The sequence below is a fragment of the Geotrypetes seraphini genome, chromosome 1 (genome assembly GCF_902459505.1).
Source record: "Geotrypetes seraphini chromosome 1, aGeoSer1.1, whole genome shotgun sequence".
Taxonomy (NCBI): Eukaryota; Metazoa; Chordata; class Amphibia; order Gymnophiona; family Dermophiidae; genus Geotrypetes; species Geotrypetes seraphini.
The window spans coordinates 475,769,751-475,797,503 of record NC_047084.1 but is presented as its reverse complement, the minus strand read 5'-3'; the positions used below and the strand labels follow the sequence as shown (position 1 = coordinate 475,797,503).

Genomic DNA, 27,753 nt, shown 5'->3' with positions numbered 1-27,753 from the left:
CGAGTTTGAGACCACTGCTGTACACCATATTGATGGAACAGTTGAATGGTGGGTATATTATTTATTTAATTCGTTTTCTATCCTGTTGTCCCCAAAGAGCTCAGAATGGGTTATAGGTTAAGCATAGATAGTATACAGTTAACAGATTACAATTTGCCATAATTTCAGTACAAGTTTACGATACAAGTTTTATCCTAATTGACACACACAGATAGTTTACAGATTGGATTTGCCATAGTTACAGTGCAAGATTTTACAATACAAGTTTTCCTTAAGCGACACATACTGGGTTCTGGTACCAATATTCATTTCTTTGTGATCCATTGGTCAAGGGCAGGGGGGTTGGATAAAGAGACATATTTTAATTGTTTTCTTAAAATTGAGGAGTCCTTCAAGGGATCTGATCTGAGGGGGCAGTCGATTCCAATGACACAGTATGAAGTGGGATTAAGAACATCGGTTGGCAGTTTGCAGTCGAAGGGCATGACCAGGGGGCATTTTGAGGCATATTTCATCCTGGTAGTGGAGGGGCTTGTTCTGCATGTACGGAGGAGCCATTACTTAGCCCGGCGCAATGTCATGCAATGATCTGAACGTTAGCATCAGGCCCTTGAAGACACAGCATTTGGCTACAGGCATTAAACATATCAAAACAAAAGAATTACCAATTCTATGCTACCACATACAAATTTATTTAGCTATAGGTGTTTATTTAGCTAAAGGTATATCCCATTACTTCTATGGGCTCATGTTTCGAGGAAGATTTTTTTTTTTCTTTTGCCTAAGGATGCTGGACTTTAATTAAAAAAAAAAAAAATAGTGAAGTTGATTTGGAAAGGAAGATTCTGCTATTTTACTGATACATATACAGGTGTAAAGATTTCTTCAAAATCTTAAACAGCACCACTGAACACAAGACAGTCAAAGAAGCAACACAGATTAACCAGGCACCACGGTGAAAAGCAGCAAATAATTAACCTGTAATTTTTAGGCTTTTTTATTTCATCAATAATGTACAGCTTTCGACAAACAATTTAGGGCTGTTTTCCATCAGCACATATTGTCTGCTACCAAATTAAACAGACAGACTTCAAGGACCATCCACACACACACACAGCTTACTGGAACAAAAACCCCCCAAAAAACAACATACTGCACCTTCGGCAAACAAGCCAGAATTAAAAAGAGTTACCAGCCAGACTAATGCATTAAGCCATACTCTCCAGCTAAATATATGCTGTCAACTTCATTCTCACGTTATCACTGCATTAAAAAGGTTCACGGATAAAGCAATCTGGCTGCTGTGTTAATTTAATTTACTATCTTTTTATTGAACTATACTAAAGAATAATATAAATAGTCATTTAATAGTAACCCCATCATGCTATAACAGGTGGCCTACATTTAAGCACCATTTGAGTGCTTAACCTTATAGAGTACTGCATTTATGTGCCTAACTGCTACTGTAGAATTATACGCTAAAATGGCTTGGTGGGGTTGTGGGTTCAAACCCCGCGCTGCTCCTTGTGACCCTGGGCAAGTCACTCAGTCCTCCATAGCCCCAGGTACGTTAGATAGATTGTGAGCCCACCGGGACAGATAGGGAAAATGCTTGAGTACCTGATTGTAAAACCGCTTAGATAACCTTGATAGGTGGTATATAAAAACCTAATAAACTTGAAACTTAGAGAAGAGTTCAAAGGCATGTCCATACCATATATACTCAAATATAAACCAAGATTTTGGGGCAAAAAATGAGGATCTCTGTTTATATGCGAGTCAGTGCCCACCTACTTCCCCCCCACTGCCAGATCTGTTGCAGGCCTCCCCAGGCCTGCAACAAGCCCTGATGAGCAGCAGTCCCTCCTGTCCTGGCCAATTCTAGAACATCACACCGCCCTCCCGCCTCCCAAACCTCTAGGATATCTATCTTGAAAGCCCTGGTGGTCCAGGGGGTCAACCAGGGCAGAAGCGATCTTCCTACTGTCCTGCCTCAAGCAGAGCTACAATCTATAATGGCTGCCATGAGTTCTCACAGCAACCTTGTGAGACCACAGGAACTCACTATGTTGCTGCGAGAACTTATGGAAGCCATTTTAGAGAGCAGCTCTGCAAGAGGCAGAAGCGTAGGAAGATTACTCCTGCCCTGGTTCATTGCTGGACCACCAAGGCTTTTAAGGCATGTTTTCCAGAGGCCTGGGAGGTGGGAGGGAAAGTGTGATATTTCAGAATTAACCGGAACAGGAGGCGGGAGGGATCCCTCCTGTCCTGGCTCACTGCTGGACCATCAGGGCATATGGCAGGCCTGCAAGGCATCAGTGGAATGTGTACGCCTACATACCGAATGTTGGTTTACACTAATATTCTGTAAAGAGCACTTAGGTGCACGTTTGTACATGTGGAATTTGGTGTCAAAACTTTGGCAACCTGTTATAGCATTGCCTCCTAAATAGACTCATTATACATCAGTAAACATATAAATAAAACATGGAAAAATGAACTCACACATCCCAACCCATTTAAAGTTCATAAAAAATGAGGTGCCCTACTAGGAAACAGTGATCATATGATCAGGTTTGAGCACATATCTGAAGTGAAGCCACTAAGGAAATCTACTGTAGCAGCATTTCAATTTTGAAAAGAGTGACTATGATAAAAGAAGCTAAAAGGTTAGGACTTTAAGTAAGGAATGGACAATGTTTAAAAATACAGTCTTGGAAGCCCAAATTTCATACATTAATAAAAATAGAAAGAAGAGCAAACGACGGCCAGAATGGTTAAAAGGTGAAGTGAAAAAGGCTATTAAAGCCAAAAGAACGTCTTTGAAAAAGATGAAAAAAAAAAAAAGATCCAAATGAAGAAAAGAAGAAGCAACTTACAAGTTAGGTACGAAGTATTGACAAAGAAGGCTAAATGAGAATACTAAGAGAAATTTGCCACAGAAGCACACAAACACTCATAGTAATAATTTTTTCAGGTACATAAGAAGCAGACAGCCTGTAAAAGAATCTGTGGGATCAGCAGATCATCAATAAGCAAAATGAGCATTCAGGGATGACAAGGCCATAGCAGACTGACTGACTGAATTCTTTACTTCTGAGTCTGATTAAGAGATCTACCTTAATCCGTCAATAGATCTCGCGACTTCCTCCATCTTGTGAGGCCACGGCGTGTCGGCGTGAAAACCATGCAGCTGTTTGTGCGTGCACAGAGCCTGCACACCCTTGAGGTGTCTGGACAGGAAACTGTAGCCCAGTTAAAGGCTTGTGTTGAGTCTCTTGAGAGCCTTGCTGCTGAAGACCAGGTGCTGTTGCTGGGCGGAACACCCTTAGAAGATAAGGCAACTCTTGAGTAAAGTGGCATCAGCGCACTAGCCACCCTGGAAGTTGCTGGCCGTATGCTGGGAGGTAAAGTTCATGGGTCTTTAGCCCGTGCTGGGAAAGTCAGAGGTCAGACTCCCAAAGTTGCCAAGCAGGAGAAGAAGAAAAAGAAGACAGGGCGTGCCAAGCGGCGCATGCAGTACAACCTTCGCTTTGTCAATATGGTTCCAACCTTTGGCAAAAAGAAGGGGCCCAATGCTAACTCTTAAAATATCTTTCTATTTGCTATTTCCAATAAAGTAGATATGAATATCCAATTAAAAAAAAAAAAAAAAAAAAAGAGATCTACCTGTATCAATGTTTTTCAAGAGTGATGGTGTAGAACAGGGGTAGGGAACTCCGGTCCTCGAGAGCCATATTCCAGTCGGGTTTTCAGGATTTCCCCAATGAATATGCATGAGATCTATTTTCATGCACTGCTTTCAATGCATATTCATTGGGGAAATCCTGAAAACCCGACTGGAATATGGCTCTCGAGGGCCAGAGTTCCCTACCCCTGGTGTAGAAGAACTGAAAAATCTTGGTGAACCAAGACAGTGAGCCAAATTGACAAATTAAAGGAGTAGTAAATCACCTGGACTGGATGGTATGCACCCAAGGGTGCTGAAAGAACTCAAAACATGAAATTGCTGATCTGTTGTTAGTGATCTTTAACCTGTCATTAAAATCATCTATAGTACCTGAATACTGGGAGGTGGACAATGTGATGACAATTTTTTTAAAGGGTTTCCAGGGCTGATCTGAGAAATTATACTGTAGACCAGTAAATGCTTGACTTCAGTGCCAGGCAAAATAGTGGAAACTATCGATCCAGAGGTGAGAGCTTTGTGTTGACTCCGGAATAGAGACTTGCGCGAGGACAGAAATCCCACCCATCACCACCAGGATCCTCTCCGTCCCCACCCGTCCCCACCAGGATCCTCTCCATCCCCACCCATCCCCGCATGGAATTACCTCCATCCCCGCCCGTCCCCATAAAAAGCAGCAATTACTTCTGACAGGATCATCAATTCCACGGTTTCTTTTGTGTTTGCGCTGCTGTTTTCCTTTTGGTGGAACCCTTTTTTTGTTTTCTGTTCAGGTAATTAACTTATAAACCCCTTCTTTTACTAAGGCTGACGTGTCCATTATATTATATGGACAAACCCTGCTTCCAAAGCCTTCCATCCCCGTGGGAGTCCCGTGGGTTAGGGGGGATTCCCGCAGGACCCCTGTGGGATTCCCGCGATCCCCGTTCCCGTGCAGACATCTACTCCGGAACCAATACAGTCACCTTTGTTCAGCATCAGAGGTGGGACTATCATCGGAGCAGCAGGTGAATGCTCAGGTGCGGTCGCAGAGAACTCAGAGCGAGGGCTGTTCCCTACCAGGAGGACACCAAATCGTTCCCAAAGCGCTGGAAGTTCTGGCGCTTCTAAGGTGATTACTCTCAAATCGATTTGGAAAGCTATTACAGAGTTAACATCAGTATTGAAGAAATCTAAAGAGGTAACATCTCTGGTTTTAAAAATGGATTCAATGTCTAAAACTACAGAGGAACTTAAACAAGATGCCACTATTAAACATCAACAGATTCAAACTGATATACTACTTCTTCAAAATTTTCAAAGTACAGTGGAACCTTGGTTTACGAGCATAATTCGTTCCAGAAGCATGCTCGTAAACCAAATTGCTCGTATATCAAAGCGCGTTTCCCCATAGGAAATAAGGGAAACACGCTTGATTCATTCCCATCACCCATGCCCGAGGCCACCGGTGCTGCTCCAATCCCCCCCTAAGAAACGGCATTGCTTCCCTCACCCCAGGAATGCCCCCCCCCCCCGCATGAACCAGCATCCCCTGCCAGCCCAAACAGAAGCCTTACCCCATCTGGCACTGGCACGTAGCCCCAGGACGTGCCGGTGCACAAAGATCCTTCCTGTTGCCTAGGCTTTGAGCATCTGCATATGCTCAAGGCCTTCTGGCTCTCGCTCAAGGCCCAGGCAACAGGAAGGATCTTCGTTCACCGGCACATCCTGTGGGCTGCATGCCGGTGCCAGATGGGGTAAGGCTTCTGTTTGGAAGGTTGGAGGATGCCGGTGTGAGTTGGGGGGAGTGGTGCCGGTGTTCGTGGGGGGGGGGGCATTCTCAGGTGGGCGGGCAAGGGGGGGGTAGCGATGTTCGCAAATCGAGTCAACGCTCGGTTTGCGAGTCATGATTTGCGACAATGTTTTGCTCATCTTGCAAAACACTCACAAACCGAGGTTTGACTATATTATGATTAAAGATCACACACAATTTAGGATAATAGAACGGTTAGAAAATTTTAATAGAAGACTAAATTTACGTGTTTTGAATTTTCCAAAGGACCCAAGGATTTTACCCATTGATATGTTTAAGAAGTACCTTATGAAAGTTTTACACTTTTCTTCTGATATGGTTCCTTCTTTAAATAAGGTATTCTACTTAGGGGTATCGAAAAAGTCTTCTCCAGATGATTTAGTACTGCAATCTCCTCAACTCTTAGGACAACAAAAAATGCACTTCAAGAATTTATCAGTCATATTGGAGCAATCGATAACGGACTCTAACCAAAGAGCTACATTAGTTGCCTCTTGTTTTTGAACAAGATTTAAATGATGTTATAAAAAATTTTTTACGTAATTCTAAGATCCCTTTTTTGGGGCAAAAAATTTGGATTTTTCCAGGTGATACTAAAGTAACACAGGAATGAAGAAAGGCTTTTCTTGCTTATAGACAAGAGATTTTGAATCTGGGGGCCTCATTTAAGCTGCTTTATCCTTGTAAATGTTTGATATTTTTGGGAGGTTTATAATATATTCTCTTTGTTCCTGAACAATTGAAAACCTTTACAGATCTTAAGAAGATAGTTTAAGGTTCAAAGGTATCTTATTGGTGTTTAAAATTACTGTTAGAGATACTGCTAAGACCTTTTATTTTTAAAAAAAAGTTTTCTAATTTGGATTTCCTTATCTTTTAATGACCTCTCCCCCACAATGTTGGTGGTGTAATTGGAGAAATTTATATTTTCTAATGGGTAAATGTCTGGATTTAATTGTAAGTTTTCTTTCCATGTTACTTTAACAAGTGGATACTTCTGAATTGTATTTCAAAACTTGAAAGATAAATAAATAAAAATAGTGGAAACTATAATAAAGAATACTAGTCTTTAAGCCCGTTACATTAACGGGTGCTAGAATAGATGTGTGTGTCTGTCTTTCTTTCTTTCTCTCTCTCTCTTTCCTCGGCTGTCCACCACCACCCCCTTCCCTGCTCCCCCTGTCCATCAATACCTGTCCAGCTATCTGCCCCCCAGCACATCCCTCCCCCAAAAGCAGCCCCCTTTCCCTCTCCCTCTCCACTAGAGAGTTGCACGGGAACAGAAATCCCACCCATCCCCACCTGTCCCCGCCAGGATCCTCTCCGTCCCCACCCATCCCTGCAAGGAATTACCTCCATCCCCGCCTGTCCCCATAAAAAGCAACAATTACTTCTGACAGGATTATCAATTCCACAGTTTCTTTTGTGTTTGCGCTGCTGTTTACCTTGTGGAATCTCTTTGGTGGAACCCTTTTTGTGTTTTCTGTTCAGGTAATTAACTTATAAACCCCCTCTTTTACTAAGGCTGACGTGTCCATTATATTATATGGACGAACCTGCTTCCAAAGCTTCCATCCCCGTGGGAGTCCCGTTGGATAGAGGGGGGTCCCCGTGGGAGTCCCGTGAGCCAGAGGGGGGTCCCCGTGGGAGTCCTGTGGGTTAGGGGGATTCCCGCGGGACCCGCAGGATTCCCGTGATCCTCGTTCCCGTGCAGACCTTTTCTCTCCACTTCTTACCAGTATGGGACACCTCGCAGCACCCACATGACAAACCGCCGCTCAATCCAGTGCACGCACCGCAAGCCGACCCACGCACCACAAATGGAGTGCGGCCATGGAAACACACATCACAGCGGCATGCGCACTTAGGGTTTTATCATAGAGGATAGTTACAGAATACATAGACAAACATGGTTTAATAGGTCAGAATCATCATGGATTCAGCCAAGGGAAATCATGCCTCACCAATTTGCTTCATTTCTTTAAAGGAGTGAACAAACATGTGGATAAAGGTGAGCTGGTTGATGTGGTGAATCTAGATTTTCAGAAAGCTGACAAATGTCCCTCATGAGAGAATCCTGAGAAAATTATAAAGCCATGGGATAGGAGGCACTGCTCGGTTGTAGATTAGGAACTGGTTAATGGATAGAAAACAGAGGGTAAGTTTAAATGGCCATTTTTTTCAGTGGAGGAGGCAAATAGTGGAGTGCCACAGGGCTCTATACTGGGACCAGTGCTATTTAACAAATTTATAAATGACCTGGAAACCAGAACGACAAGCAAGGTGATTAAATTTGCAGATGACAGTAAACTATTCAAAGTTGTTAAACACATATGAACTGTGAAAAGACCTTAGGAAATTGTTAAGACTGGACATCCAAATGGCAAATTAAATTTAATGTGGACAAATGCATAGTGATGCACGTTGGAAAGAATAATCCCAATCATAGTTACTTGATGCTAGGGTCCACCTTAGTAGTCCTCACCCAAGAAAATTATCTAGGTGTCATTGTAGACAATATACTGGAATCTTCTGTACAGTGTTCAGCGATGGCCAAAAAAAGCAAACAGGATGCTAGGAATTATTAGGAAAGGATTGGTAAATAAGACCAAGATTATTATAATACCTCTGTATTGCTCTATGGTGTGACTTCACCGAGTATTGTATTCAATTCTGGTCACCGTATTTCAGCAGAATCAGAAAAGGTTCAAAGAAGGGCATCCAAAATGATTAGAAGGAAATAGTTTTTCATTCAACAAAGAGCTAAGCTCTGAAATTCATTGCTAGGGGATGCTGTTACAGTGGTAGCCTATCTGGATTTAAAAAATGATTTGGACAAGCTCCAGGAGGAAAATGTCCATACTCTGCTATTGAGAAAGACATGGGGAATCCACTGCTGTCCCTGGGATTGGTGGCATGAAATCTTGCTTTTGGAATTCTGCCAGGTACTTATGACCTGGATTGGCCACTGTTAGATGCACTGCATTGGGCTAAATAGACTAATGGTTTGACCCAGTACAGCTATTCTTATGTTCTTATGTAAATAAGAGGAAAGCAAACTTATAAAAGGTAATAAAAATAAAATAAGCAAATATTACTACTATTAATTATTTCTGTAGTGCTACCAGACATACACAGGACTGTACAGTCACTAAGAAGACAGTCCCTGCTCGAAGGAGCTTGCAATCTAAACAAACAAGACAGGCAATTAGGATGCCATGGATACAGCTAAGGGGAATGATTAATTTGCTGGCTAGGTTGGTGGGCAGTGGGGAGTAGGGATATGGATTGAAGGCTATAACAAAAAGTGAGTTTTCAGTCAGCTTTTAAACAAGGGAAGGGAAGGGGCATGGCAGATAAAATCAGGTAGTTTATTCCAGGCATAGGGGGCAGCTAGATGAAAGAAACAAAATCTGGAATTGGCAGTGGAGGGAAGGGTACAGCTAAGAGCAGCTTATCTGAGGAACAGAGTTCTCCGAGAGATCTATAAGGAGAGAGATTGAGGGACAGCAGAATGAACACACTTGTAGGTCAGCAACAGGAGCTTGAACTGTATACAAAGGCGAATAGGGAGCCAGCAAAGTGATTTAGGGGGAGGGGTAACATGAGTGTAGCGAGGTTGGTAGAAGATGAGTCGTGCTGCAGTTTTGCACAGGTTGCAAGGGAGTGGCAACACTGCAGGAGACCAGTTAGAAGTGGATTGCAGTAATCTAAGTGTGAGGTTTACAAGAGTGTGGACAAGGGTCTGGGTAATGTGCTCAGAGAGGAAAGGGCGTCTGCCGCGTGGTAATCACAGGCAGGCGCTGTTTCCGGAATCAGAGGGAACAGGGACCTTGGGTGCCAGAAATATAGGCCAGGGTTCAACAGGCCTACATTTCCGGTGCCTAGGGTCTTGTCAGAATTGTGGCTAGTGGCACATAGTGACACCGATGTCCAGCACTGCTCCTAAACATGCCCAGTTCTGGGCTTTGGTGTCACTATGCACTGCTAGCTACCTAGGCGCCAGTCCCAGAGGTCATGTAATAGTGGCTTTAAAAAAAAAAATTTTTTAGAGGGATTAATTGTGTTTTAATGGTGTGACCAATTATCACGCCCAATTAAACCACTTACGTTAGGCGCCAGTAGGTGTGATCTAGGCAACTGTCAGTGCCTAAAGTAAGGCAACTAGCTTGTGAATCCAGGCCTTTGTGTCTGACTTTCGGCACAAGAACATAAAAAACATAAGAATTGCCGCTGCTGGGTCAGAACAGTGGCCCATCGTGCCCAGCAATCTGCTCACACAGCGGCACTTAGGTCAAAGACCAGTGCCCTAATTGAGTCTAGCCTTATCTGAGCATGTTCTGTTCCAGCAGGAACTTATTCAACCTTGTCTTGAATCCCTGGAGGGTGCTTTCCCCTATAACAGCCTCCGGAAGAGCGTTCCAGATTTCTACCACTCTCTGGGTGAAGAAGAACTTCCTTACATTTGTATGGAATCTATCCCCTTTCAACTTTAGAGAGTGTCCTCTCGTTCTCTTCACCTTGGAGAGGGTGAACAATCTCTCTCTACTAAGCCAATTCCCTTCATTATCTTGAATGTTTTGATCATGTCCCCTCTCAGTTTCCTCTTTTCATGGGAGAAGAGGCCCAGTTTCTCTAGCCTCTCACTATACGGCAACTCCCCCAGTCCCTTAACCATTTTTGTCACTCTTCTCTGGACCCTTTTTCATGTACGGCGACCAATGTTGGACGCAGTATTCCAGGTGGGGGTGTACCATGGCCTGGTACAGCGGCATGATAACCTTCTCCGATCTGTTTGTGATCCCCTTCTTAATCATTCCTAACATTCTGTTTGCCTTTTTCGCTGCTGCCGTGCATTGCGTGGATGGCTTCATTGACTTGTCTACAAGTACTCTCAAGTCTCTTTCCTGGGGGGGTCCCTCCGAGTACTGCACCAGACACCTTGTATTGGTGTATAAGATTTTTGTTACTGACATGCATCACCTTGTACTTATCCACATTGAACCTCATTTGCTATTTCGCGGCCCATTCCTCAAGCGTGTTTATGTCTCATTGTAGGTTTTCGCAATCCTTCTGAGTCCTCACTACTCTGAATAACTTTGTATCGTCTACAAATTAAATCACCTCGCTCGTTGTACCGATTTCCAAGCGCTTATGCCTACCATAAGCTTGTGTAAAATGCTGCCACCAACTGATGGTAGTCTCAAGAATGCATGAATTCTATGATAGATAAGATGGCAAGATAGATAGATAAAAGGAGAATTTAAAAAAACAACAACAAAAAACCCAACACACAATTTCTTACCTAGCACCTTGATTCCACTCCAGGAGTCTCAAGCAGAAATAAATCCTTACTTTCCCAAAACCAATATTTACCATAAACAGCTCCAGTATTTTGTTCAGGCCTTCAGATTAAAAGCAAATCAAACTTCTTAAATGCCATTCTGTGAAAACAACGGCATTGAATAGATGAAGAACATGGGCAGAATATAACACAAGATACCAGTGCATAACATTGCGCAGCCTTTCAAAACAGAAGTGACTAGACAGCATTTGCAGCAAGAACATATAAGACTGCTACACATTTCATAGAGGGTGTTTACATTTATATAACTGCATGAAGCATACACATAATTTAACTTCTATAAACATGATTCTTCAGATCTGAAGAGGCACTATGTGGTATCACAAAGCTCATGAACGCATTCTTTGAATTAATCTAAACAGGAAGATGATCACTTAAAAGGTCACAGCTTATAAAGGCCCCACCCAGCACAATCCAGCTACCAGAACTCTGTACAGAGTTATTGTAAAAATAGTTTTGTCTCCCTTCCCACCTCACTCTATCATCCCCCCACCCCCATTTATAGGCCCAGCATCTGTTCTTCCTTTCTTTCTGGGCCACTTTCTCTTCCCCTCTTCCCCCCATTCCCTCCCACACACTCCCTCCCTCCCTTCCTTACCCAAAACAGAAGAGTCTGTTCTAACAACCCTCCCCCTTCCTCACCTGAAGCAGTAGTGGCAGCCGGACAGCAGAAGAAGCGCTGGTAAACAGGCAGTTTCTGGCCAGCTAAAAAGCAGGGCCTTTCTTCTGCTGCTGATACCTCTGGGGCTGGAGGGAGGGAGGGGGGTGTTGGGTCAGGAGCATGACTTTGGATGATGTCTGAGGAGCGAGGGAGACCATTTTTATTTTTTTGCTGACAATTTTTTTCTGGTTGGCTGAGAGTGCGGTTAACCGAGTGCCAACTATACTTCATTGCTACAATAATTTTTAGGGGTGCTGGTAACCTACAAACCGACATTAGAACAAAATCTTACCAGGTAATTTGCATATCCTGTATTTTTTTATTTTTTAAATTTGTAGACTGCATACATTTAAGCAGTTTCCATAGAAAGATACATAGTATTCTAACAACACATATCATAGATTATGACCATAACAGAGTTTAGAATAGTGAAAGGTTTGTTTGAATACTATGTTTCTATTGAAACCGCTTAAATGTAAGAGGTCTACAAATTTTAAAAATAAAAAAATACAGATATGGAGATTAGCTGGTTTACAACTTCAGCCAGGGAACTATTCATTCAAGCTTTGACTCATTTTCCCCATATGCTAAACACTTCCTCATACTATAGCTTTTCAAGTGAACAGTCACATGCCCAATGAGAAGGTTTTACTTATTTATTTTATTTATTTTAAAAGACTGAGTCAGATGTACACAAATACAGAATGAATGTAGATTTTTTTAAAAACCCCAGAGGAAAAATGGTATATCTGCCTATATTTCATTCCAGTAATTCAAGATCACAATCACACACTTCATTTAGGGCTCCAGTTGAATGTTTGATTATGTATTAACACACATCACAAAGACAAACAAATACCGTGTTTCCCCGAAAATAAGACACTGTCCTATATTAATTTTGGGCCCCAAAATGGCACTAGGTCTTATTTTGGGGGATGTCTTATTTTTTCATGAACAATGATCATCTCTCTCTTCCACCCCAATTCTTCCTATTTCCCTTCTTTCCCCCACATATGCATCTTCCCTTCCCTCTCACCCATCCCCTAGTGCAATATCTTTCTCTCCCTTCCTCTAATCCCTTGTGCAGCAGAACCCTTGCAGCTTGTATCCCTCCCTCCCATCCCTTGCAGCTTCTAGCCCTCCCTCCCATCCTTTAGTTCCTCCCATCCCCCCGTGTAGCATCTTTCTATCCCCCCCACCGCGCCATCTCTCCCTCCCATCTGAACCGCGAGACTAAATGCACCTTATAACAAACCAGCAGCATTGGTAGCAATGTAGACAGTTCCTCCGTCTCGTTGCTGATGATGTCACCAGTAATGCGGCAGAGGAATGACCCAGGCCGCGAAGGAGCCTGTCTACATTGCTGCCAACGCTGCCGGTTTGTTATAAGGTACTTTTAGTCTTGCGGTTCGGATGGGAGGGAGAGATGGGTCAGCTGGGGGGGCAGGGGAAGCGCTGCTGCTGACAGCAACTAGGGCTTATTTTTGGGGGTAGGTCTTATTTTCGAGGAAACAAGGTAAATATTGTGCAGTTTCAGATCTCATACTCACAAATGACTAGAAATCAGACCATTAGTTAGCAGATCCTTTAAAAAAGTACAGCACCTGAAATGTCACCCTACTGACAACCTTTTCCACAAAGATAAGAACGTAAGATCTTTACCATCTTCTTAATATTTGTATTCCAAAGATAAACACACTCCTGCAAAGTTCTCAAATTTTTTGTTGTTAGACATTTGTTGTTAGGATCACTTTGGTTACTTCCAGGAAATACTGACAAGTTAAATTGGGCCCTTCTCTCAAGGACTGGGAGTGAAGAGCAAAGCTTTATTGTAATAGTAAATTGTGTATGACAGCAAACTTATAGCAAGATCCAAGTCCCTACACATTTTCATCATTAAAGCTAATCACCAGAAAAATGCCACTTTGTTCGTTATAAGCTACATGTGTTTCGTAACAGATTTAAGAACATAAGAATTGCCATATTGGGACAGACCAAAGCCCCATCAAGCCCAGGATTGTGTTTCAAACAGTGGCCAACCCAGGTCCCAAGAACCTAGCTAGATCCCAAGAAGTAAAACAGAATTTACGTTACTTCAAAAGGTAATTGGATACCATTGCCTTTTTCCAAATCTCTTAGAATCCTTGTAGCTCCAAGTTTTGTGATTCTCTATGCCTTTTAAAAAGATTTTTACATTACAGCTTCATTACAGCTTTTGCTAAACCACCATAAATACAGCAGCTGGTTGATTTTAGACCTGTAAACTGCAAATTTAGAATCCAGACTACTAATCGTATTAGAGGTCAGAAGGTCCATTGTAAGTATTTTCATCATCTGACTGGGGTTTCCCTATTCTCAAGTTCCTGTCTTCCATGGGATCCAGCTTGCTTGAAGCAGGTCTGTGACTTTCCAGACTTGGGGCTAGATTCTAAAAACTTCACAGTAAAAATTGATTGGCTGCTCTCACAGGCATTATTGTAGCAATTTCAAAACGGTGAGTTATTCTCCAAAAAACACAAATACAAATGAGGTTGGGGGAGAGCAGCAAAGGTTCGATAAATTTACATGTACCCATCGCTGGTGATAGCAACCAGCACATGTTGTATTACATTATATTGTCATTTACATAACACATTACCTTCCAGTTCTATGCGATTGACAACTTAAAGAAGCCAGGACATTCTCAGGAATTACTTAAAAAAAAAAAACGAAGGTCGGCAGGAGGGATGCTCGCTCCCTCCCGCTGCCGAAGTCAAGCAACCCCCTTCCCCCTGGCAGTGGGAGAGATGCCCACTCCCTCCTGCCACCAAGCAAGGCCTACCCCCCCGATAGCGGGAGAGATGCTTCCTCCCTCTGCCAAGCAAGGCCCCCCTCCAACACCCCCCCCGGCAACGGGAGATATGCCGACTCCCTCCCACTGCCATGCAACTCCCCTGTGCCTCCAATGACCCCCCTCCCCCTTTCCTTGTTTACAATGGCTGCCCAGAGGGATACCTACTCCCTCCGGCCAGCAGGTCAGCCTCTTCGAAATGATGGGCCTTCTCCTCTCCAGTGTATCCTGGGATGCGCTAGGGAGGGGTCTAAGGCTCCAATTGGTCCAGGTTGTTTAAGGCCCCTCCTCAAGGTTTCCACACAAGCACAATGCCAGCTGCGGAAAGCCCGAGAGAACATGTAACCCAGCTTTACAAGGAGAACATCTTTAAAATCACTAGAGATTTTTCCATTCTATAGAAAAAGAGACCAACTGACTTTTACAATAAAATTCAAATTTCTAACCGACTTTCCTGCCAAAATTCAATCAGGTCAGTGAACCCACTATTTACAAATTGCAGACCTCACAACATACCCTGAAGAAAGCCACAACATAATGGCTGAAATGTCAGTTTCTACCTGACAAGATGCAGCGAGACATGGAAACAAAGGTTACAGTACCCAATAGTGTGAGTCTAAATTAAAACCAGGTACAGATATAGCACACTAGAACCCATGAACTCTGTGACCTTCTATTACCAACTGATTGGCACAGAGTGTACAGAGGAATTTGTTTCTCAATCATTTGTAAAATAAACCTAACCCTCAACTCTAGCCTAATAATAGTATAATTTGGGTTGTCATGCTCTAGCCATGCCCTTAATTTGTTCAATCATCAGGTAAATCATCTTATTAAGAAATGCTTTTTGAGTTTACAGAAACTGAAAAGTATTTCTCATCTATTTTACCAACACCACTTAGTACTTTTGGTCCAATCAATCATTTTATCCCAACTAGACTATTGCAATTCCGTCTATATTGGTTTAAGTAAAAGAAATGAGATAAGGTTGCAGTTAATTCAAGGATGATTTTTGGGAAATTACAATTCGATCATGTGATATCTTTGCTAAAGATCCTACATTGGATTCCGTTTCATTTTAGAGTCCAGTTCAAATGTGCTTGTATAGTATTTAAAATTATACATGGACTCTATGATTCCTTTGTCCTTAAACTTTTCAAGATTTTCAGGTTGTAGAACCATTCATACAAACTCTCCTTTCCCTCTGTTAAAGGTATCAGATCAGTCAGTAAAATAGCTCATTCTTTTTCAGTTTTATTAACTGCATTGTGGAATGATCTACCTTCTCAAATAAGATCTTGTATTTTGCTTCAGATCTTCCAAAAAATCTTAGGGCTCCTTTTATCAAGGCGCGCTACAGGGGTTAGCGCGTCGGACATTTCATCCACGCTAACCCCCGCGGCGAGCCTAAAACTAACGCCTCGTCAATGGAGGCATTAGCGACTAGCGCGGCAGGCAGCTGGACGCGCGGTATTCCACGCGTTAACCGCCTACCGCACCTTGATAAAAGGAGCCCTTAAAAACCATGTTGTTTCAAAGATTTTTAAACAATCATTTTTAAGGAGTGTAATGTTATCCCTTTTAGTTACTTGTAAATTGTAAACTGAGTCAAGCCCTATTTTTTTAGGGGTGACTCAGTTTATAAATCTAAGGGCTCCTTTTACAAAGGCGCGCTAGCGGTTTTAGCGCGCACTAAAATGCCCCGGCGCGTTAACCGCTACCGCCTCCTCTTGAGCAGGCGGTAGTTTTTCGGGAAGCACACGCTAATCCTGTGCGTGCGCTAAAAACGCTAGCGCACCTTTGTAAAAGGAGCCCTAAGATTAGATTACATTAGATTCTGTATTTTGAAAATCCACGTTTTCAGTAAACCAAATTTAAACCAACTGATATTTGCATTAATAAACTGTCAAACTTTGGTTTTAATTTTTCTCACAATTTTGAATCTTCAACTGTTGAATTACATTATTAATTGAAACGGTATAGCTCTGGCAAATGAAATGATAGAAAAATGTAATTTGTTGCATTTGAATCAACTGAATAAACTCATTTCTAAGACTTGGTTGGTCCCTTTTCTTGGATTATGACACAAATATTAACTACATTAACATCCTTTCTTCTTACCCCTCCCCCCGGCACCCTCCCATAACTGATACTGGTTGCTCACTCTGGCCATTCACCACTCTGTATCCTCGCTTTACCGCATTATATAGTCTCTTGCATCGTATCGTGCTCTACAAGTCTCTCGCACTGTATTTTCACTGTATAAATATCTCCGCTGTATATGTACAGTCTCTTAAATCTAAATCTGCATTGTATCTTCGCTGTATAAACACTAGAGAATGACACGGTGACAAAATTCATCACCGTTCCCGTCCCCGCGGATAACCGCGGGAAATAATCCCATGTCATTTTCTAGTGTCTATTTCAACCTCAGTCCTTCTACACCAGCATTCTTCAAAGCAAAGCTTGAGGGACAGTGGTTGTGGCCATTCATATTCTGATTCTTCCCTCTCTCCTTAAAGAATGACATGAAGATGGTTTCCCGCGGTTATCCGCGGGGACGGGAACGGTGATGAATTTTGTCACCGTGTCATTCTCTAATAAACACCTATGCTGAATATGTACAGTCCCCTGCATTGTAAACTGCTCTCAACTGCATAATACGTTCCCTGGCATTGTATCTTCGCTGTGTGTATACAGTCTTTTGCATTGTAAACCGCTCTGAACTGTTTGTGGTATTGTGATATACAAAAATAAAGTTATTATTATTATTATTATTATCCTGGCCAAATAATTATCTGGTCAGCAGTAAAATTCTCCCTTCATCATCCTTAAAACTATGACCTCCCTGAAAGGGCACATCCTTATGAAACAAGATGGGGTACTCTCCATTTTTTTTTAGCCCTTCCTTTGTTAGAGCTACAAAAACAAACCAAAACCATGAGGATAGTCCCTGCTCTGGAGCAACTGTTCATCCCTAACAGGAAGACAATACCTATTTTCAATCTGTTGAGACTTCTCTTTGTGGAAGTATTAATGGCCTTTCACAATAAAGGTCCCTATTCAAATCTTTCAAAAACTGTATCTTTAAATTAAAAAAGTGCTCTATAAGTGTACAATGGCACTCCATAAGAAAGATGTAGAAAAGGAACTGACCTCTAAAACATCCCCCCTCCTCCCACCTAAATCTGAGCCAACATTTTCTATGTATTTGCAATGAAAACGGGAATTTCATATCATGCTAACAGAAGTAATAAAATTGCTCTCCTTATCTGCTATAAACAAGATCTGTGGGGCCACTGAAATGCACTCATCAGGATTTTGATGATTCCAAACATTTCTTGCTTTCAAAATAGCCAAAATGAATAATCAGAGGATGCAGAATCTCAGAACCAAGTTTATTTGCATGCATGGTTACCTCAGAATCCAGAACAGCTTGACAATCTCAAGGACCAAGCTGGGGGGACACAGACATAACTAAAAATAAGTAACAAATACATGTACCTTCTGACCAGAACAGTCTCATTGGAGGCTGCAAAGTTAATTGAAGAGTGCTAGTAGGAGCTTTTATTTCTGGAGTACATGAAATGGGATACCATCATTTGAGATGGTAACCATGACACCACATCTTTCTTAGGGAAAAATAGAAATAGGATATGTTTTATGGAAAAGCATTGCAGTCAAGAGTAGACGAGTACCTATGCAACACAAACCTTTACGAAAATGAATAAAACCCCACAGACTAAGGTGGAAATTCTATAAAGGGGCACAAATTCTAACAGCATCTGAACATCCAGATTCTGTTACAGAATATTACCGTAAACCTGTACTAGGCCCATGCACACCAAGTCAATAGCAGGCATAACGGAATGCTCTTAAGTACGCCAGTAATTTGAGTAAGTATGTGGGAAATGCGCCCTTGCCCCCTAATACTTACATATGTCCTTATAGAATAGTAGCCAGGGCACTTACAAACAAATACGAGGGCCATTCAATAATTTATCTACCTCAGTAGAAAAGAAAAGAGATTTCAAAAAAAATTGTTGTTTTATTTTTCAACATAGTCCCCTGATAGCTCCATACACTTCATCCACTTTTCCTGCAATAACTTCAACCCCTTTGAAAAGAATTCTTCTATTTGACTTTCATACTAGGACGTCACAGCTTTCTTGACGCCTTTATCACTTGAAAACAGCTGTCCACGGAGCAATTTTTTTCAAAACTCGGAACCGGAAATAATCCGAGGGAGCCAGGTCAGGACTGTCGAGTGGATGGTACAGCTGCTGAAATCCACATTCTTAGATGGTAGTCTGTAATTGTCGTGACTTGTGCACCAGCGCATTATCGTGAAGAAGCAGCATGCCTGCTGTGAGTTTTCCTTGTCCTTTCTCCTTGATTGACTTCTGCAAAGTGATCAATGCGTTGGCATAATTCTCCCTGGTTAAGGTTATCTTGTGTGGCATAACTCTAGAAGCAAAAGTCTTTTATCATCCCAGAAGACAGTTGCCATGACTTTGCCTGCTGATTTTTCTGTCTTAAATTTTTTTGGAGTAGGGGATGACTTGTGCTTCCACTATATTGACTCCATTTTGGACTAAGGATCTCTGTGACAGACGCAAGTCTCATCTCCAGTCCAGTCACCAAACGATGAATTAAAAGTTCACTTGGTCTTCACAGGTCCTCCCCCTTATGGCCGGGATACTTGAAGGAGCCTAAGAAAGTCTCTGATTGGCTCAGACACTTCAGGCCCAGTCCCTTGGGAGGGATCTGTAGCGTCTGAGCCATCAGGGCCTTAGGCCTCTCCCTGTGCATCATATGAGGGAGGGGCCTAAGGCTCAGCATCTTCATCGAGGGAGGAGGAGCAGAAAGTGTTTTCAGAACCTCCTGCTCCCAACTTTTAAGGTATGGGGCGGGGGGCCTGGAGGGGGAGTGGGCACCTTCATGGCAGGAGGGAGTGGGCATCCCCCCTGCCTTTTTTTTCAGAGGAGGGGAGGAGGAAGTGGGTGCCTTCGTGGCAGTAGGGAGTGGACATCCCTCCTGCCTTTTCTTTGGGGAGGGGGGGGAGGAGGGAGAGCGGGCACCTTTGCCATTTTGGGGTGGTTTGTGGGGGGGACTTCATTTTTTTCTTTATGGGACAGATATTTTGCGTGTGTAATACATGCAAAATATCTGTGCCATTGAAAAAAAAAAAGATTAAAAAAATAGGCAGACCTGTCGGTAACACAGGTAACCTGCTGGTCGTAGTAGTTTGCCGGTCCACAAAATAATTCTTTTATTTCCATTGGTCCATAGGTGTAAAAAGGTTGAAGAACTCTGATCTACTATACTGAGTACCAAGAACTGTTAAATAACACACTCCACCCCTACCACAGCATTAAAATTTATCAAATTTATCAAATTAAAAGGGAAATGATTAGGAGAGTCTTGTTTCATATGGAGATTTGTATTGTAGCCAGTATTACAAAATTATAACTACACCAGAAAGGGAAACAAAGGGGTCAATATTCAAAGCAAATTAACCAGGTAGGAAAGGCTCCTGCTCAGAAAAGTCACTCAGAGTGAGTCAGGAGTCAATATTCGTCCGTACTTAACAGTGCCACTGAATGTCCACCCTGACTGTCAGTGTTCTCTAGTTAAGCGTCAGGGCAGTCTGGAGGTGGAATCAGAACAGAGCCTGGAGTTATAGGCCCTGGCAAATATTTAGTTTTAGTGCCCGTATAGCTAACTAGGCTAATAGGGTTTGGCCCTGAATATCTGGCTGAATATTGACCCCAAAGCTTTTAACTCCAGTCTTCACTAGGGTTAACAGATTTTTGCTGGCCAAAAAGAGGATGTGCGGCCCCGGCCTGACCCTGCCCACAGCCCTGCCTTGTTTGTTCCCCCAACCCCAACCCCACACAAACCTCATCTCTTTGGGCCGCATCAGACTCAGGAGTAATCTAATAAAATATCATTCCTCAGAAGATGATGGATGCATGAACCACCTTCCAGTGAAGGAGACCAGGCAGTATTTGAATTTAAGAAAGCAAGAACTAGAGGAGTAGGGTAGTAGTTAAGAGTAGAGAATGACACGGGGACCATTTACCATGGTAAACTGTGGTCTCCGCAGTAAATCCGCAGGAAAGGAGACATTTGCAACTGGTTTACCGCAGGAATGGGAACAAGACCTTTCACCACCCAACGGGAATGGGGACAAGACCTTTTACTGCCACGTGGGAGCAGAGAAAAGTCTTGCTCCTGTGGCAAAACAATTGCGCCTGTGTAAGACTCGGCATCTCCTCCCCAGCTCCTCTTGTGCCTATTTTACCTTCAGGAGCCACGATGAAGACAGAAGAAACCCAAAACTAACCCCTGAGACCAATGTGATTTGAAGAATAAAATTACCAGACAACAAAAGGTAGAAAAAAAAATTATTTTATATTTTGTGATTAGAATATTTCAGATTTGAAATATGTATCCTGCTAAAGCTGGTATTAGACATAACTGGGGACTGCAAAGCCCAAGCAGTGCTTCTTTAGCTTCCAGCTGGCTTAGGGCTCTCTCTGACCAGAGGGCAGTTGCCCTAGTTGCACTCCCCTAACACTATTCCTGCCATGTGTGACTGAAGTATTCTGTTAGCTTGATTTTTCTATGTAGCATTCTGTAGTAAGTTGGTTTGTTCAATCTTCACAATTGTGGAGGGGATATTTGTGAAAGGGAGGGGAGATCCTTGTTCTGTATTATTTGTGTTTATAAATTGACAATTGTTCAGAATCTTGTCTCTTTTTATACTTCAATAAAATAAGTTCAGTATAAAATCATAACTATTTGAGGCTTGTGTGGATGGGATCTGACAGTTTGTAGGGCGGGGACGAGGGACGAGCTCGTGGGGACAGGGATAAATTTTTTTTCCCCCGTGTCATTCTCTAATCAAGAGTACAGCTTAATAACCACTGCTGCTCCCTATGATCCTGGGCAAGTCACTTAACCCCTCCTTTGCCTCAGATATAAAATTAGGGGCCCTTAGGTAGCCTGCAGCTATTATTAGTGCATGGGTTTCCCACAGACTGAGGCCACTTTTAGTGCGGCTGTAAAATGGCTGCATTTTCTGAATTAATGCAGCAAAAAAAAGTACAAAGGGCCTCAATGAACAAGGACTTGTCTTTATTGACCAGGCGTACAACACCTGCATCAGGGGTCAGCTAAAGCGCAAAGTGCAATTAACTCAGGAATCAGAATCAGTCCTTAAGTCAGAGCACAGAAAGCAGTCTCGATGTCCTTTCTTGCTTCAACAGGAAAGTGAATTAATAGCCATGCGCTAAACTTCTGATTTAGTGCGAGGCCATTAGTGCACGAGACCCGACCATCACCTATTTACTAGGCAGTAAAGGCTCCTGTGTTAACCACATACTAATTGGTTAGCATGCAGCAATGTAGTTGCTAGCACAGAGCATGCTAACACATTGGCCCTCTGTTAAAAAATAAAATCAATTTTTAGCACATGGGAAGTACACACCACCGATCCCATAACTACTGCAGGATGCCTGAGCGCACACCGCAGTAATGCCTTAAACCTTTGGGCAGCACATGTTAGTACTTACTGCACCAAAGTAAAAACACCCCTTAAATAAATGGGATGGGTGGGGGAGGGGTCTTTTTTATATGCATTTGACAATAATTGTTAGAATGTCAAGTGATTTGTACAAATTATCTGATTGAATCTTGTACACTTGTTGCAAGAGTTAAAACTGAATAAAGAATTAAAACAAACAAACAAACAAACAAAAAAAACACCCCTTAAACTATCAACTCTCTGAGAACAGGGAAATACCATTAGGCTACTCCTCCTTCTAAATAACTCACTTATCCTCAGCCATTCACAAGTCCAGAGTTGTATATTTTGACCCAGTAGCGTATCTTGAGAACTACAGCCAATCGACAAATGTCATCCAACATTTCGATGCCCAGTCTCTCAGTTTTGCAAGGCCCTCTTGCGATATACTTTGATCAACTTTGGGCTTCTTTTACTAAGGTGCGTTAGGGTATTAAACCGCGTGCTAGACCTTAACGCCAGCATTGAGCTGGCATTAGCTCTAGCCCCGTAGCGCGCGGTAATATTCTGCGTGCGCTAAAAATGCTAGCGCACCTTAGTAAAAGGAGCCCTTTGTCTCATCAGCAAATTTAATCTGACTAAGTTTATCAGCATTTCTTTAAACCATTTTGATTATCTAATATAATAAAACCCTAAGCGCGCATGCACACTCCTACTTGCGTGTTCCGTTTTCCATGAGCTGTAGGTCTCTGGCAGGTAGGAGTGCGCATGCGCGCTTGGGGTTCTGTTGTGGAGATGTAAAGGTAGGCTGTGCATCCTGGCTGACTTCGATGATGTCCATTCCAAGCCCTTCGCTTTAGCTGCACCAAGAGGCTCGCGAGACCAGTCGGAGCGGAGGACCAACGAGGACACTGGCCCGTGTGACCAGCCAATGGCAGGACATTGCGAGGGGCGGGGCCTCGGCCACTTGGTGGCAGCGATGAATGGGGAGCTGTAGGGGTGCTCGCGCCGCTGCTCAGTCTGCAGCGCGAGGCGGGATCTGCTAGCACAAAGGATGAAGCGACGCGAGGCAGTGAGAGCAAGGCGGCTCTGACGGTTCCTGACCCCCCTGGGCCGGGAGGATGGGGAACGCGTAGAGTGCAGATGGGGCCCCGGGGGTCGCTGCACCACTGTCTTCCAAGGTGCCCATGCCGGAGCCCTGCGAGGTGGAGGAGAGATTCGACATGAAGTCTGATTTCTCTATATATTTGGACTTTGGTTTTAACAGACAGGAGGCCATGAAGAGTAAAGGGTGGGGGGGGGGGGGGTTAGGGAAACGCTACTGCTGCACAGGGAAGTAGTGTGGGGGGAGGGAAATGAAGGGGTAGGAAATGCTGCTGTGGCTGCTGCACAGGGAATTGGGGGGAGAGAAATGCTGCAGCATAGACACAGGGGCAGGGAGAGACACAGAAAGACAGACAGACAAAGGGGGCCAGGGAGAGAGATAGACAGAAAGAAAGACAGCGGGAGGGAGAGAGAGACAGAAATAAAGAAGGACAGACAGACATATATTCTAGCACCCGTTAATGTAACAGGCTAAAATACTAGTGATGAAATAAATCACTCAAACTACGGTGTGGCTCGATAAGTCAATGGTATGCAACCTACTGTTATGCAGGTTTGATTCCAGAGTACAATTTCTGATCTTTAGGCCAGCCAGATAGGATGCAGTGGCAACTACTCAACAGCATTCCTCACTGGCCACACTCAGATTGCATGTACAAGTGGCTCCCTAGTTAAGGGTCATTACTGTGATGACTGGCCTAGATGGGCAGGAGATTAATGGGATGAAAAAACGCTGCAAATAAAGGTCCACAGTCCCCTAGCACTAGTAGAGACTGTTCTAAGTGCCAGCTGCACAAAACATGATCATTAAGATCATGTGAGGCGCTGCTGGCCAATTTTTTTGGCCGATTCTGGAACAGCGATCAATGTTCCAACAAGTTTACATGCAAATGACTTGCATGGAGGTTCACCATAATCCCGTCCGATGAGTCACTGTGAGATCGACTTTGACACATGTGCAAAGCCAGTTTGGGGATGCCCAAACAGCTGAGCAGAAGGGGAAGCCCTAAAGCAGCCTCCTGCCACTCAGCTGTTGGGGCTTTTTTCTTTTTTAATAGAATGTGTTACACATGAACAATATCTGCCCCATTAAAAATAAAACAGCTGCACTCCACCCGGAACCAAAAAAAATCGGCAGGAGGGATGCCCACTCCATTCTGCTGCTGTGAATCCCCCTTCCAATGACACTCCACACAAGGACCCCCCCAAACCAATCCCTCTCCTTCCCCGTAACTTGGCAGGCAGGAGGAATGCCCACTCCCTTCTGCTACCGCGAACCCCCCCTCCAGCAAGGACTCCCTGAACTGACCCTTTCCCTCCCCTTCCCCACTGCCCTCCCAATCAAGGTCTTAGGCCACTCCCCGTGCCTCCCAGGAAGCACTGGGAAGGGAAAGGCCTGCAAGCAGGAGGAACTGAGCATCTCTCCTGCTGCCATCTACTTTTGAGATATAGGGGAAGTTTGTGGGGGATGTGGGAGGATTCAGGGGGGGCATCAGGTGGCAGGAGGGAGTGGGCAACCCTCCTGCGGATTTCTTTTAGGAAGGGAAGTGGGGAGGGAATGGGCATCCCTCTTGCCCATTTTTGGGGAAAGTGGAGGAGGAGAAGGGTTGGTCAGGGGGGGTCCTTGCAGGGGGGTTCACAGGAGGGAGTGGGTATCCCTTCTGCCAATTTTTTGGTACTGGGGTTGTTGGGGGGAGGGTACATGCGGCGACATGATACAGCATTTTTTTTTTTTTGTGCACATCTGCGCCCATACAGACCCGTCAGGTTTTCCAGGTCACTGATCTGATTCTGGCATGCAATGTTAGGCCATCGATCAGATGGTTGGTTTTAATATTAATGACCTCATTTGCATGCCAGAATCAGAGCATGCACGACCACACGGAAAACCACGCGGTGAGCTGTTTTGTGCATAGGGTTGGCAAATTCAATCGGTCGCTAAATCAGTCAAACTGGTTTAGCGACGATTGGAGACTTTAGGGCTAGATGCAATAAAATTAGAACAGTATGTTATAAACTAGTCAAGAGTTAATACACATCACCATGAACAAATAGTGCCAGACTGGGGTTAAGAAGTCTCTAAAGAGACTTTCCCTCCAGCCCTCAGCCAATTAAGTGAATTAGACGACTGGGCAGCTTATATAACAGAAAGGTTTACCGGCAGGTCTAATTTTCTGGATATCCACAATGAATATGCATCATGTATGGTCAAACAAAGCTAATTAGCAGAGCTGACTTACTCTGAACGCCAGGCCCATTTATGGCCCGCAAGGAAGACTGGCATTTTGACCGTCACACCCCTGACTGGGAGAGGTGCATCTGTCTATATTGAATGGGCACAAAGGAATCCTCGTAACCTAAGAGAAGGGAAGTAATCTATATCTTCTATGTACTCTTTGTAATTAATTCATGTACTCTCTTCTTTTTATCATTCAACATTCCAATACTAAAGTATAGTGTAGTTTATTTTATTTATTTATTTTAAAGATTTCTTAACCGCCTATAACTAGGCGGCTTTACAAACAAAACAATCATAAAAATAAGACACATACAGCACATATTATATAAACAATAACAGCAGTTCCTTCATATCAGCCATATTTTATGGAGCTTGACAGCATATCAATACAAAAACTTTAAAGCCCAGAAAAGAACATAAGTATTGCCCCTGTTGGGTCAGACCAGAGGTCCATCGTGCCCGGCAGTCCGCACACGTGGCGGCCCCTCAGGTCCATGACCTGATAGTGCTCATACTCTAAAACTCTCATACGCTTTTCTCTTAATGTCCTGTAGAGTAACCCTCTATCTGTACCTTGCAAGACATTTATTGAAATGCTTCTACAAATAATGTAGTCTTCAGAAGTTTCTTAAACTTCTGAAAATCTACAAGAACGCTTAGTGGTCCAGTCAACTTATTCCACAGCATTATTCCCATAAAAGAGATAGCGGAGGACCTAGTACTCTCATAGTGCACTGCTGAGAAACCTATCGACGACAAACGTACTGCCCCCTCAGATCGTAATGCTCTGAGTGGCCTATTAAGTGTCATAGCCTGTGACAAATAACATGGGATCCCTTGGTGAATGACCTTGAACACCAACACTACTGTCTTAAAAATAATACACGATTGTAAAGGCGGCCAATGATGTTTTCTCAACCACAGCGTTATATGGTCAAATTTTCTCAGACCACAAATCAACCGTGCAGCAGCATTTTGAATCATCTGCAGAGCTTTACACTGTATGTATGACTGTAATCCCGAGATAAAGGGCATTGCAATAGTCTATTTTCAAAATGACTACTGCCTGCACCACAATGCGAAAATCAAATATCGGCATCATCAGTTTTAATCTTCTCAGCAACCGCAACTGATAAAAAGCAGATTTTACTACAGAAAGTATCTGATCCTTCATACTAAGGGTATTGTCCAACCAGACCCCTAATATTTTCAGTTTTCTCTGTATCACAAATGTCTGATTACATACCCCCAACTTCTGTAGGCCATTGTGGGTCATTCTTTCTTCCAATCAACATAATCTCTGATTTCACAATATTTAAGACCAGTCTATGTTTCACCATCCACTCATTCACCACCTTCATACGTTCACCACCTATTAATTGTCTAAGTGGTTTACATTCAGGTACTCATTCATCTGTCCTGGTAGGCTCACAAGCTATCTAATGTACCTGGGGCAATGAAAGATTTGAGTGACTTGTTCAGGGTCTCAAGGTACAGTGCAGGGTTTGAACCCACAACCTCAGTGTGCTAAGGCTGTAGCTCTAACGATTAGGCCACTGCTTCCTTTCTTATCTTTTCTATATGTTTTTTTTAACTAATGTACAGATAAAGTATATACAAGAATATGGTTTCTTGTTTATTGAATTTAATATACCACTTTTTATAGGCAGCACCAAAGTGATGTGCAATAGTTAAAAAAAAAAACAACATAGAAGAAATAAGAAAGGAACTACACCATAGTATAGGAAAGTTGAAAGAAAAAAAAAAAAAGAAAGTACAAGAAAGAATTACATAAAATTTCATAGAGTACACAGACCACATAGCTTACTCTCCTCCCTCTCAGGTATAAAACCCCCATAGCACCTGCTCTTAGGTTATGAGGATTTCCCTCAATAAATTCATTCCAGAGGTGAGCAGTGTATTCTCTCTAACACAGGAATCTCAAAGTCCCTCCTTGAGGGCCATAATCCAATCAGGTTTTCAGGATTTCTCCAATAAATATGCATCGAAAGCAGTGCGTGCACATAGATCTCATGCATATTCATTGGGGAAATCCTGAAAACCCGACTGGATTGCGGCCCTCAAAGAGGGACTTTGAGACTCCTGCTCTAACAAGTCAATAAAGGCAGCTGCACCTCTCCCAATCAGGAGTGCGACTGTCAGGATGCCAGCTGCTCTTCACAGCAATGCACTTACATGCTCCCAAGCTGATAAACCCAGGTCAGCCGAGCCCTGCAGCTCCCAAGTCCACGATACAGGATGAGCAAGCACAGAACTGGAGCTTCAGCGATAGCTGACAAGACTGCCCTGCGCGTAACAGTGTTCTCCAGCCAACTGAGCTGAGCCGCCTGGCTATCAAATGCCCAATGCTTTTAACCTTGTAATCAGAGTAGGCTGAAAGACGATAGCATCACCGGCATGAGCACCTTCATGTTGTTGTCTATAATATGTTGAATATATGTCGCCAGTGGACAGGGATCTAGTTTTTTAAATCTTTTTTTTTATACACAGAAAGATGAGTTTTTCGTGTCTTTAAAAGCTGG

The 27,753-nt window shown here is 43.2% G+C and overlaps 1 protein-coding gene and 1 pseudogene across 8 annotated transcripts in view; one reads left to right on the top strand and one right to left on the bottom strand.

Moving 5' to 3' along the window:
* Positions 1-27,753, bottom strand: part of KANK1 (KN motif and ankyrin repeat domains 1) — a 384,339-nt gene that overhangs the window by 282,480 nt on the left and 74,106 nt on the right. For 4 of the 8 annotated variants that reach the window (XM_033925068.1, XM_033925087.1, XM_033925124.1 and 1 more), the window contains one exon: positions 10,786-10,924. The exons of 3 other annotated variants lie outside the window; for them this stretch is intronic. The gene's annotated coding sequence lies outside the window, so the exon portion shown is untranslated. The remainder of the gene's footprint in view (positions 1-10,785; positions 10,925-27,753) is intronic. One more of the 8 variants, XM_033925097.1, reaches the window with a different exon arrangement.
* Positions 3,133-3,660, top strand: LOC117350683 (annotated as a pseudogene).